The sequence below is a fragment of the Catharus ustulatus genome, chromosome Z (genome assembly GCF_009819885.2).
Source record: "Catharus ustulatus isolate bCatUst1 chromosome Z, bCatUst1.pri.v2, whole genome shotgun sequence".
In the NCBI taxonomy this organism is placed as follows: Eukaryota; Metazoa; Chordata; class Aves; order Passeriformes; family Turdidae; genus Catharus; species Catharus ustulatus.
In genome coordinates, this window is record NC_046262.2 from 13,158,326 (window position 1) to 13,171,463 (window position 13,138).

Sequence of the window (13,138 nt, forward strand, 5' to 3'; positions counted from 1 at the left end):
TTTAAGACAGTGGTCTCCCACAGCATGAAAGAGAATGAAAGTCGAAATCTCACAGTCCTAATATGATCTGTTAGTTTCTCAGTTTCTACAAGTTCTACAATCCTAGCCTATCTAGGAAAATATTCTTAATCTGATAAATAAAAAAGCAAACTAATGAGAGATGGGTAACATGGTGAAATTTAATTAGTTTTATAAAAAGGTATTGTAATGGCATCTTTAAAAAGTGATAATCATCTTTCGTATCTTTAGATGCCTTTAGATTAATCAGTTCAGATTTTTGCAGATATGTACAAATTTGGAAAACACAGATGAATCAGAACCCAGAGAAAACCTTTCAGAAAAGCATTTCCATAACTACAGTATGAAAAGCTAATTTAAGTATTGATTGGTCATGGCAGGTAAATACATGAATGTCCAGAATAAGATGGGTGCCTGTCAGAAGTGTGTGTTTTGTTCTTGCACACTTCTCACTGTGCTAGTACAGAGCATGTGCTCAGTGTGTGTTACTGTTTTCCCACATTTAACTGTTGATAAATAGCTCAATTCCAGCAAGTCCTTTGAGATCCATCCCTTAACACAGATGAGCACTAAAAAAAAAACAAACACAAATGCTACCTGCTAAGACAATCATCTTCAAAATATTTATTTGGCAAAAAAAATTCTTGTTCAATATTCAGTATTTTTTTGTCTCACAATTAAGTAACATATTATGACGTTCACAAGAGGCACTATGAGTTTGTCAAGGGGGCTGGTATTTAGTTGCAGCCTTTCTTGAACTATGTTTTGAAAAGATATTTCTGCTACAGAAATGGATTCTGTGTTGCTTTGAGAGATCCATTGAAATAAAAAATCTGGCTCATGGAACCTGGTACTTCCTTAATGCCTAGCGTGGCTACCTAACAGTAGATTAAAAATAGCAGAACTTGGCTTTATGTATGGAAATACAAATTGCCATCATGGAAGGAAATCTTTCTGCTTTGGCAGAGTTATTTTGAGTAGATTATTTTATAAGTGAGGTGTTACTTGGTTGGATTTTTTCTTTTTTTTTTTTTTAATCACAACATGAAACTCAAAAAGGCGTTGGCCTTTTATTTTAAGTAGAGGAACTGAAATATAAAGATGATACCATCTGAAATTGCTGCAAGCTGTCTCCTAAGTGAAGGCCGGAACTGCATTTTCAGGGTTCTAAGATTAGATGTATATGTTTTCAATTCTGCTTTGGTTTTTTCATAAATGTACTCACATTCAAAATGCTGAGCGCCTCCTGATTGCACTAAAACAAATGTAAGTTGCCTTTCTAAATATCGGTGTTATCCTGCTAAAACACAGCTGTCCTGTCCTTGCTGTCTGCAGACAGAAAACTAAGGTACATGGTATCTCGGCACTATTTCAAAATAAACTTATTTTGCTGATAGAACCTTTAGGCTGTGCTCATACAATCCATTACCTGTGTCTATAAGAGCTCAGTGCTAAATATTTTGAATCTAACTTTTTCTCACAGGATTAGAACAGTCAGGTAGGGTGAAGAGAAACCAAACCCTTCTTCTAACTTATAATGCTCTAGCTTTGAAATGAGGCTGCATTTTGCTAAGTTTAGCAAGTCAACATTTCTGTTTCCATCCTATAGAAAGTTCTGGGGAATGACTATGCAAGTATCCTGATTTCCAAATTCACAAATACTTACAGGCATAGAGCACGGCCCTTTATGTCATCAGTTTCCTCTTTTGTGGCCTATCACCAGCTGAAATCACAGATGTAGTTTACCTTTGAATAATAATTTTCCACTCACTTCTTGGAAAGAGATGCCAAAGAAACAGCAGGATGGTTCTCATGGGGGCTAGGAGGTGATGAAGGTCACATGCAATGTCAGCAAGGGGAGTGCACAGTGTCTGACTCGGAGGGCCATGCTGAGGATTCCTTGAGTTCCTGAACATCAGAGCCAAATGGGCTTCATCAGGTGATTCAAGTGGTTCTGATAACCTAACTGCCCCAAATTGCCTTTTAGAGTGTTTAACCCATCGACTCAATATGAAGAAACCTGATATCCACATCTCTACCTTGCTGGAGGTTTGTTAAAAGAGTGATGAATATCACTGGTTTTAAGACTTCTAGTGTTTCTGATATCCCTCAAGAGCACTTTGATAAAAATGCACAGGAGGTATTTTAGGGTGGCAGAGGAAATCTCTTCGATTCAAACTAGAGCCTTCAAAGACAACTCACTTTGTATGTGTCTCACGGGCAACATTCCACAAGGCTGAATATTTAGATCTACCAGGCTTAACACAGCTGTAACAAACAACTACAATAAGGATGAAGTATTTCAATTGGTACATCTTTTTGCCATCTCCTTGTTCTGTATCTTCTCATCACATCAAGCAAATGTTATATTTTTAAATAAAATATTATAAAATATAACAAAATATTAGTCATGTTCATGCTGAGAAAATAGTCATTAGAAGTCACCTTTGACTTTTTGAAACTGCTTATTTCATTTTTTTAAACAGCCTAATAAATTACTCTCTATCAGGGAATAGAATTTTGGCTTGGAAACAATGACCTTGCAGACCACTACACATAAATTAAGTCTTGAGAGTGGTTTTCAAGCCTGGTCTTCTGCTGTGCTCAGTTTATACCTCTGATCAAGAGATAAAAATGCAGCTGTTTTAAGCAAGTAAAAGAGAATAGTGGAAAATCTCTGCTTGATTCATGGCAATAGTAACAGATTGTACTACTAATAGAGCAGGATGTTTTGGAACTGAGGGGGTTGTTCCTGAGACGTATGTGAGTTGGGAGGGGGACTCCAGAAAAGCAGAACTAGGAGGGGTGTAAGAAGATAAAACGGGTTGTGTAAAAGCATGAGAGCATGAAAAAAGCATGAAATAGATTATATCTCTTCTGTTTGTATTAAATGGCACACAATACTTTAAGGAGGTAGCTGAGCATCAGACTGGAAGGTATTTAAGCTGTGAGGGTCTATTCCTAGCTGATTGGGAATATTCATATCACCTGTGTGAGGAGGGGGACCTGCTACAGTCCAGAGCATTAGAGATGACACAAACAGGGACACCACTGTTTATGGTCTGAATAGAGTCCAAAACAAAGTGAGTTCATTCTACAAATATGTTGGATACAAGCAAATTAAAATCCAAGAAGATCATCTTCTGGTTTCTTCCCTGGGCTGAGAATATCCTCTGCAGTTTCATGAAGTGATCATTTTCAGACTATATAGCCCTCATTCTCCCACAACCCTCTGTAGATCATGTAACTTATTTTCAGGGAGTGGTAACATTTTGTCTTTCACAAATGGGTCCAAGTACAGAAGAAATGTTTGTGTGATGTGTCTGCTCTTGTACAGTGAAACATTTCTGCTTTAAGGTGTGCTTTAGCAGGGTGAAAAATTACAGCAATAAAACTCACTAGGTATGTTCCTACATGTCATGGAAATCTTTAGGAGAAGCATAGGCATTGTGCAGATATCTCCATATTGCTCCAGAATAGAACCCAAGATATTAATAGGAAAATAGTAAATATATACTCATTATTTCACATTTCAAGGGTTTTCTGCAATTATGATCAGAAAATATGTATTCCAAAACATTCTAATTTGAAGTATAGTTCTCCATATTTAGTATTTGATTTTTATAAACTTTTGTCTGGTTATGTTTGAACTGTGAGCCTTGACATTATGTTATGGAAAACATGATCTACTGGTCTGGGAGAACAGAAGCATTTAATTCCCATTTCCCATCACCAACCTGGAAAAGCAAAGTTAGGGTGTATTGGTTCTGTCTCAAGTGACCAAATCAGTAGAGAAATTTTCTGAGGTGAATCTAGAATATGTTTCTTTTGCCTCTAGAAGACAGCAACAAAACCAGCTTTTGTTTTTAGCTCTTCCAAGTTCAAGTTCATAAAAGGGAGGTTACAGAAAAGTAGACAAGGTCTGTGCTGCCTACTCATTTGGATGGATTTGGGATCTGATAGTTTTTACTGTCACTGTTGTTTCTGTGATGCTCTGCTATTGCACCCAAGGGGAATAGGAAATGCATAATTTTTGGATACAGCAGTTTAGACATGGTTTTTTAACTGCTCAAATTCCTCCGCATGGTATGTGTTCCATCTTGCCATGTAGGGCGTTATTGTATATCATCTGTCAAGACAGCACCAAGTGGAATCACTTTATCTTTTAAACTAGTTATAAATTTAGAAGTTGCTATATGCCAGAAGTACTTTTTTTTTTTTTTTTTAATAGTTGCCCCCTAAGGAATCATTTAAAGAAACTCTCTGGAAAAATAATCTTGTCTTAGTACACTTATCCAAAGGCACTCTGAGTTCTGCAGCTGGCAATTACTACCATCAAGGAAAAACTGGAGGAGAAGTTACCAAATGTATAAAGCTGATTCTTGAAGGCAATTATTTTGTCTTTGATTGAAACTATTATTATGAAAGCAAATCTGGAAACTCATTTTTGCAATAATCTCAAAGAAATAACCTGTCTAGAAACAAAAGTTCAGATTCTGTTTTCATAAAGTAAGAAAAATAGGGACTGAGACAAACACACGTGCTGTTTGCCTACATATCAGTGAAAGCTTAGGTTTCTTAAAGATGTATTTTTCACTTGAAATTAAAAGGCAACCATATAATCCATAATAGTCACTGAACAAACTTATCCTATCACACTGCTGTCTTTACTGCTTGTTAAAATCAGTCTTGAGGGGAAAGATTAGAGAACTGAGTCTGAGCACTTCATGGTCGATTGGTGGAATGGGAAGGGATAACTTGGAGAAGAATTCACAGCCACAAAGCTGTCTCCTTTAGTGGAAGTGCTTGCCCCTACTTGGACTGTTCAGCCCAGAGTTCACAAATTCTCTGGAACTAACTCTCCTGTTAATGGATATAAGATATGGCATCCTCCTATATCAAGCTTCCATCATATCTTGGTTATTTTGCTGTGGTTGGGAAGCACTGCAGGAAGACCTTCCATCTTCCTGTAGGAAGCTCAGGGCAATCATGAAGATTTGCAGCTTGCCTATTTGAAAACAGAGGTGCCCATCACAGGTTCTGTTGCTTAACAGTTGGGTTACTAGAAAAATACTTGACTTCTCCTTTTTGAGTAAAGACACATTTAATAAAGTTTAGAAGAATAATTTATCTTAAAAAAAAATGGATGTCTACTGACAAACATACAACAAATTATCACTAGAAAACCATAATTTCCAGCCTGTGATCGTCCTCAATGGTTTTTTTTTTTTTTTTTCGAATATATTTATTGGGAATTTCCCATGCTGGGAAACCTATGTCCATTTCCTATCTTTTCACCATGCACATCTGAGAAGACTCGACACAATCTGCTCTATAATGATCTGAAGACAGAAATTAGATTAGTCCAGTCTGAGCAAACCCAGCCTTTTCTCTCTTTCTTTTCTTGTACATCAAATGAGACAGAATGAGGTGCACTGGGAAGGTGCCTATACAGGTCATGAGGAGTCTCATTCTCTGGGCACAAAGCATAATACACCAAAATATCTAAGTAGGTGCAGACAGATTTTGATATAAATAATAATTAAAATTAACTATTATGTATAGAATTTATAGTTTAATAGCATATAAAATTTATTATTTATAGTTTACTGATATCAGTATATGAGATCCCAACTTCTCCTTGTCTTTCAGACATGCCATCACTGAGTTTGTCTATGCAAGTAAGGAGTTTGGTGATGAAACAGATGATGAATGTAAATATGAGCAAATAATATTGATAGAAGTGGCAGGTGAATCACTGTGTATCAAGCTGCAGCAGCAAATGTCTCTGAATGTATTATAAAGTCTCTGTCCATGCCTAAAAGTACCAGATGAGACTCTCCTGAAGCACAGGCCCCATTCAAGTGATTCCCAGTTGATTATGACAACAAATACCACAAAAGCATGGAGGAGGCTTTGGGAACAAGAATACCTCAGAGATGACACTCAACACTGAGGCTCTTTCCATAGCAGTTGAATTCATGGATCATTTGTATTCCAAGAAATGAAGAAATATGTTTCTTGCCCTGGGCTATAGGGTAGCCCTTCCTGTGTTGGGCTTGTTTACTTGGATCATGCATATTGGAATGGATTTTGCCCTTAGATACTGAGTCACTTTAACAGATGTTCTGTTGACTCTGAACAATGGGAACTGCCAAAGCAGAGAAAAGCTATGAGAAAACAGCTAACAGTTTACTTTATGTGCCGTAAATTATAGAAAAATCCAACAATGAGAAATACAAACACTTAGAATTTTGCTTAGTATATTATAAAGTGTCTTTTCAATGATTAAGATTTTCTAGGGCAAAATAGAACATATTTCTTAAAGAAAAATGGTTAATCTGTCAAATTGATTTTAAGATTTTATTTTGAATCCTTTTGAGTGATGAGACTTCTCTGATGATAGCTATGTCTTGAGAAATATCAGGCACTAAAAACTAGTGTGGAGATAAATATAAAAAGTTAGAAAATTGGGATAAGCTTCCTAATGTTTGATTGATTCTCTTTTAGAATGAAAAGGTTCAAACAATCTAAATGTCAATTTATACTCATCACAATCAACTTTTAAAAATCTCTGTTTTCAATAAACATTTCCCCCCACCAACCCAAACAAGTTCTTTACATTTGAGCTAATATGTTTTGTCAGGCTCTGGTCCAATGTAAATTCGCTCAAGTTAGAAACCTTCAGTATAGAGGCTGAATAACAAACACTAGCAGAGCCAAGGATTATTATATTTAACTCTCAGACATTATATAACATCAAAAGAAATACCTGGATTTTTCTACAGAGATTTTGTTTTTTTAAAAAAAGTGTTTGGTGAAGTGTTTTATCACTCCTCAAGAACACACTTTGGCTTTGGAGGAATATTTGGCAGGATTTTTTATTGGTTTAAATGCATTCATGACTGACATAAATTACTATAATGAATGTTCCATCATTTTCCCTCTGGTTACAGGGGAAAGAAGCAATGTCTCTGCTTCTCTGCTGCATTACATAAAAAAAGTTGGATAGTCAGAAATGGATGTTAGAACAGTTCCCAGTATTGGTGCAGGGACATTATGTACTGTGCTGCCTTCAAACGCTTTAGGGCAAAGTTTGGTATTTTTGGATTACCAGAAGGAACCTAATTTAATCCCTTCCACAATTACTGACATGAAACATTCATATAAGGTATTAATGATAACAAAGTGTTTGCCCTAACAGGTGCTGAGCTTTCTGGACTTGTTTCAGCCCTGTGCCTACAGTCACGAGGAGGTGTAGCCTCCTTGCCTTCAGCTTAACTATCCTGATGAGTAGAACAGCATACCCACAGCCCTCAGGTAACTTGAACAAATTAGATCTCCAATAAAATTATTATGGGCAATCAGGAAGAAAGCTGAAGGGGAAGCAGGAAATAAGCTGAGCGAGACTGAATGTAGCTCTGATTTTAGAAGGAGAAGGGACTTGTAAACTCCTGGTACAACCACGCAGTGTGAATTGTTAATCCAAATGTGAAGTTGTTTGTATCTGAACACATGATGACTATATATATGATGAAGAAGAAATGGAAAAGAAATGGGTTGACAGACACTTCTGTGACAGATGACAACTCACTTTTTATCTGCATTTCATTAAGATAGACTATGCTGAAAAGGAAGGTGTATGAGAAAAAACTTTACTAGCTTCCCTGGTATTTGGGAGACATTTGATTTCTGGGGCATTGGTTCAGTTGCTTCACAGGAGAAGACCTTGCATGCATGACTGGATGTGTATTATAAGAATGGTGAACACACGAACAATAACACCAAATATAGTCTCACACAGCCACACAGTCAGCTTGCCCAGTTGGTTCAAGTTGCTGAAAGCTAATGCAACAACAAGAAGAAGGAATTAATCAACACCTTAACTTGGTTTGAGATGCAGCTGCTGGGTGTGGATGCTTACATGTGGAGAGGGTGCAGTCATGCTGCAGCCCAGGCTTAGCTTGGCTTATTCTGTTCTCTAACTATATTAGGCAAGATATTAAATATTAATATAAATTATATTAAATATTCTCAGCATCAAGATATTAAATATTCTTAACATCACAACAAAGAGTTGGATTACAGAAAGGTACTTGATTGTGCATTGAATTAATAATGCACAGTAATTGAGAAAAAATGTATATCATGCCTTATAACTGACACTTGACATTCAAGAAGGAGTACAAAGAATTTCTAATGAGCTACTTTCCTATGAAATCACAGTGGCCAAAGTGGTTGGAAGCTAAAATTTCCATTCTGTGAGTAATTTATTCCATTTAAATTGGAGCAGATAGTGAAGCTGTCTAGTGAAACAAAACTTTTCAAACATTAAAATTCATGCCTCATGATATTAGATGATGATGATGATGATTATGACGAACATTGTAGTTTCAGGAAAAGCTGTACAGTAAATTCACGAATACAAGCCACACTGAGTATAAGCCGCATCTCTGGGTGTTGGCAAATATTTCGTTTTTTGTCCATAAATAAGCCGCACCTGAATATAAGCCACTCTGTCGTTCGCAGCGAGGACCCGTGTGCAACAAAGTTGCCAAAGAGTAACAGAGCGGTGGCAGGGCGGGGTTTACTGGCTGAGCTAAGGCTGTGCAGGCTCAGCCCGCTAGGGGCTGCTGACGGGGCCAGGAAGCCCAGCCTGGCGCTGCCGCTCGGTGGGGCCACTGGGGGCCAGCCGCCGCTGCCACTGGGCTCAGTCACCACAGCCCGGTGCTGCCCTGTGGTGGCAGGCAGGGACAGAGCCCCCCGCCGCCTCCCAGAGCCGCGGCAGTGGTGGCCCGGGTCCCCTGCCACCTCCCCGAGCCGCGGCAGGGGCGGCGCAGGGCCCCCCCGTCTCTCCCCCAGGCTGTGGCAGAGGAGGGAAGGAAAGACGTCTCCCTCCTCTCTCCCCACCCCCTGTGCTGCCTGCAGGCAGCCAGGCTCCACCCGTGGTGCAACAGAGTAGCAATTTGTAACAATCGCAAAATGCCGACTTTGCAGCAGCTCGGCTCGGCACTCCGGCTGGCACTTCTGAGGTTGTAAATGTCAGAAAATTATTCACATATTAGCCACTCCTGAGTATTAGCCGCTTTTCCGGTTTAGGAGCAAAATCTTAGTCAAATTGGTGCGGCTTGTATTCGTGAAATTACTGTACATTTTTCAGATTAATTAAATTACAGTACAGTAATTTCACAAATACAAGCCGCACCAATTTGACCAAAATTTTGGTGGAAACCCGGAAGTGCGGCTAATATTCCGGGGCGGCTAATCTATTAACAAAATTCTAAAAGCTGCCAACACGGAAGTGAGAGCCCGCGGCAGCCCCAAGCCAAGCTGGAGCCCGGCCGGCCCCGGCAGAGGTGGGAAAGCCTGGCAGATGCGGGGCCAGCAGTGTCGGGGGCGGGCGGCAGAGCCTGAGCCAGCAGGGCGGGGGAGCCCGGGAGAACTGGGGCTAGCAGTGCAGGGGAGCATGGCAGAAGCAGGAAGGCCGGCGGGTGGGGCTGCCTGGCAGCGGGGGAAGCCCAGCATAATCGAGGCCAGCAGCGTGGGGGAGCCCGGCGGTGCGGGGGCCTGCAGTGCCGGCCAGGGCGAGGAAACGCGGCGGCGGTGCAGACGGGAGGGGGCGGCCGGCGAGCCTGGTGGCGGCGGCGGCAGCCCTGCCGGCGGGGCGAGCGAAAGCGGCGCTCGCGAAAGCGCCGCCCGGCGAGCGAAAGCGCCGCCGCTCGCGAAAGCGCCGCTCGCGAAAGCGCCGCCGCTCGCGAAAGCGCCGCCCGGCGAGCGAAAGCGCCGCCGCTCGCCGCGAAAGCGCCGCTCGCGAAAGCGCCGCCGCGAGCCGCGAAAGCGCCGCCGCGAGCCGCGAAAGCGCTGCAGGGCGGGCGCGGCGCGGGGCGGGCGCGGCGCTCGCGAGGCGCGGCGCGGGGCGAGCGAAAGCGGCAGCGGGGCGAGCGAAAGCGGCAGCGGGGCGGACGGCGAGCCCGGCGGCGGCAGCCTTGCCAGCCGGGCGAGCGAACGCGGCAGCGGGGCGGTGCTGTCGGGAGAGGGGGGCCAGCGAGCCCGGCGGCGGCGGCAGCACCACCCGGCCAGCCCCGCCGAGCCGTGGCGCTGAGCTGGGCCACCCGGCCCCGTCGGCAACCATGAGCGGGCCGAGCCTGCCTGGCCCCGCCCCGAGCCAGTAAAGCCCGCTATGCCGCGATCCTGTTACTAATTGGCCAATTTGTGAAAGCTGCGCACGGATTCTCGCGACGAACGAAAGTGCGGCTAATATTCGGGGTGCGGCTTATCTATTGACAAAGACAGCAACATTGTCGAGGCACCGGGGGTGCGGCTTATAATCCGTGCGGCTTGTATTCGTGAAACTACTGTAATTTCACGAATACAAGCCGCAGCAATTTGACCAAAATTTTGGTAGAAACCCGGAAGTGTGGCTAATATTCGAGGGCGGCTAATACATGAACAAAATTCTAAAAGCTGCCAACACGGAAGTGAGAGCCGGCGGCAGCCCCAAGCCAAGCTGGAGCCCGGCCGGCCCCGGCTGAGGTGGGAAAACCTGGCAGAGGCGGGGCCAGCAGTGTGGGGGGCGGGCGGCTGAGCCTGAGCCAGCAGGGCGGGGCAGGGGGGGCGGCAGAGCCCGGGCCAGCAGGGCGGGGGAGCCCGGGAGAACTGGGACTAGTAGTGCAGGGGAGCATGGCAGAAGCAGGAAGCCCGGCAGGTGGGGCTGCCTGGCAGCGGGGGAAGCCCAGCAGAATCGGGGCCAGCAGCGTGGGAGAGCCCAGCGGTGCGGGGGCCTGCAGTGCCGGCCAGGGCGAGCAAACGCGGCAGAGGTGCAGACGGGAGGGGGCGGCCGGCGAGCCTGGCGGCGGCGGCGGCTGGCCCTCCGGCAGGGCGAACAAACGCGGCAGTGGGGCGGTGCTGATGGGAGAGGGGGACCAGCGAGCCCGGCGGCGGCGGCAGCCCTCCGGCCGGGCGAGCAAACGTGGCAGCAGGGTGGCCGGCGTGTCTGGCAGCGGCGGCGGCGGCTGGCCCGCCGGCAGGGCGAGCAAACGCGGAAGCGGGGCGACCAGAGCGAGCCTGGCAGCAGCGGCGGCGGCTGCCCCGCTGGCAGGGCGAGCAAACGCGGCAGCGAGGCGGTGCTGACGGGAGAGGGGGGCTAGTGAGCCCGGCGGCGGCTGCAGCACCACTCGGCCGGCCCCGTCGGCAACCATGAGCAGGCCGAGCCTTCCTGGCCCCGCCCCGAGCCAGTAAAGCCCGCTATGCCACGATCCTGTTACTAATTGGCCAATTTGTGAAAGCTGCGCACGGATTCTTGCTACGAACGAAAGTGTGGCTAATATTCGGGGTGCGGCTTATCTATTGACAAAGACAGCAACATTGTCGAGGCACCAGAAGTGCGGCTTATACTCCGTGCGGCTTGTATTCGTGAAACTACTGTAATATGGGGTTTTTTGCAATGTTGAGACAATAAAAGTATTAACTGATAGTCAACTTAAAATACTTATATTGTCAGACTTACATATTTTCTGCGGCTGAAACAGCAACATTATTGAGATATGATCAAACTAAAAGTATCAATCAGCATGTAATGTTTAGTTTTCAATGAAGCTGTACTTTCGTATGGGCAGAAACTGTTTCACTGAATTTCTGATCATCTGTCCATAACAGAAAGCCCCTGGAAGATTCACCAGAATCTGCACCCTGCTACGGACTGCCAGAAAAAAGGTCTTACATTAGTTATTTTATTGTTACCCTTTATAGTAGTACTTGCTTTACACTGAAACCCTCCTGATTATATTGCTTGGTTAAAGTTGTGGATTTCTGCAGGAAAGATAAGAAAACACTAAACTAGTTGTCTAACTTTCTAAACTCAAATAATTATCTTATTTAAAACTGTGAATACATAAAGGGCAATTCACAAGTGTAACGGAACATGAACCAAAATACCTCCCTAGTAAAAGGAAACAGTAGGGAAAACACATGGCATGACTGTGCTATCATACTTTTAGTCCTAGAAAGACTCAGCAAGAGTCCTGCATTCTCTTTCAGGTTTTGCTTTCAAAGCAATATAGGAGAACAAGGTGGAGACCCCAAGGAGACCCTGCACATCTTATGATTTATGAAAAGATGCCTGAACTATAAGTAAAAAATGGAAGAGAGTAACATTCTCTACTGCAGGGAAGATTGAGGAAAAATATAAATGTATAAATGCAAAAGATTGTGGAGGGAGATACAGGAGAGGCAAGAGATCCCATTCCAAGTACCTAGTAGTATCTATCTGAAGTGGTAGGCAGGAATTGCAGCAAAGGCGATTCATAATGCACTCTGGGGAAAAGTGTTAGAGACCAGAGCAAAGCAATGGAAATGTTTTCATAGGAAAGCTGCAGAGATTCCCTGACTGAAGCTTTGTGAGAACAGGTTGGGCAGATATCTGGCCAGATGCCATGGGCAGGACCAGGCAATCTCTGCAGAGCTCTTCTGCTGCTTGTCTCTCTCTGTAAGTCTGTGATTCCAAACTGTAGGTGTGGCTTCTCCTATCCCTGGGAATACCCAGTGCACTGAGTCTTTCTCATTCTATGTTCATAGTCTAGTTCTCTGTGTCCGAGAAAACCAGACAATGCACAGTCAGAGGCAGGTTTTGATGCAGAAATTAGTTTTAGAGGGCATGTAAAAGAAAATGTGTGAAGGATGAGAGAGCAAAGAGAAAGAACAATGTCAACTTGGAAGCTACAGCACCAGCAGGATAGCAGGAGCATCAGGACAGCTTGTGGAGCATAGTTGCAGTCAGAGTATCTCTGCAGCTTTCATGAGCTGCTATTACTGCTCATGCTTCTATTTGTGCCCTGACCCAAAATAGAGGGCAAATGGCCACCACTTTGGGCTTTATCATTGTGTAATGCCAACTCATGTCCAGATAGCTCATGGTGTATGGAAAGTGGGTGTGTGACTGGGCTTCCCCAGGGTTCCCTGTGTAACTCTGTTAAAAACTGCTTGCTAGTGCCATAATTGTCATTAGTTGTAGGGTATTTTTTCCAGGTTTAAGTGCACAGCAAATTTTTACCCAGGAGATTCATCATCTGCAAAATTCCTAACATCAAGGGATGTATAAAATGTTGGAACTGTTAGCTTGGGT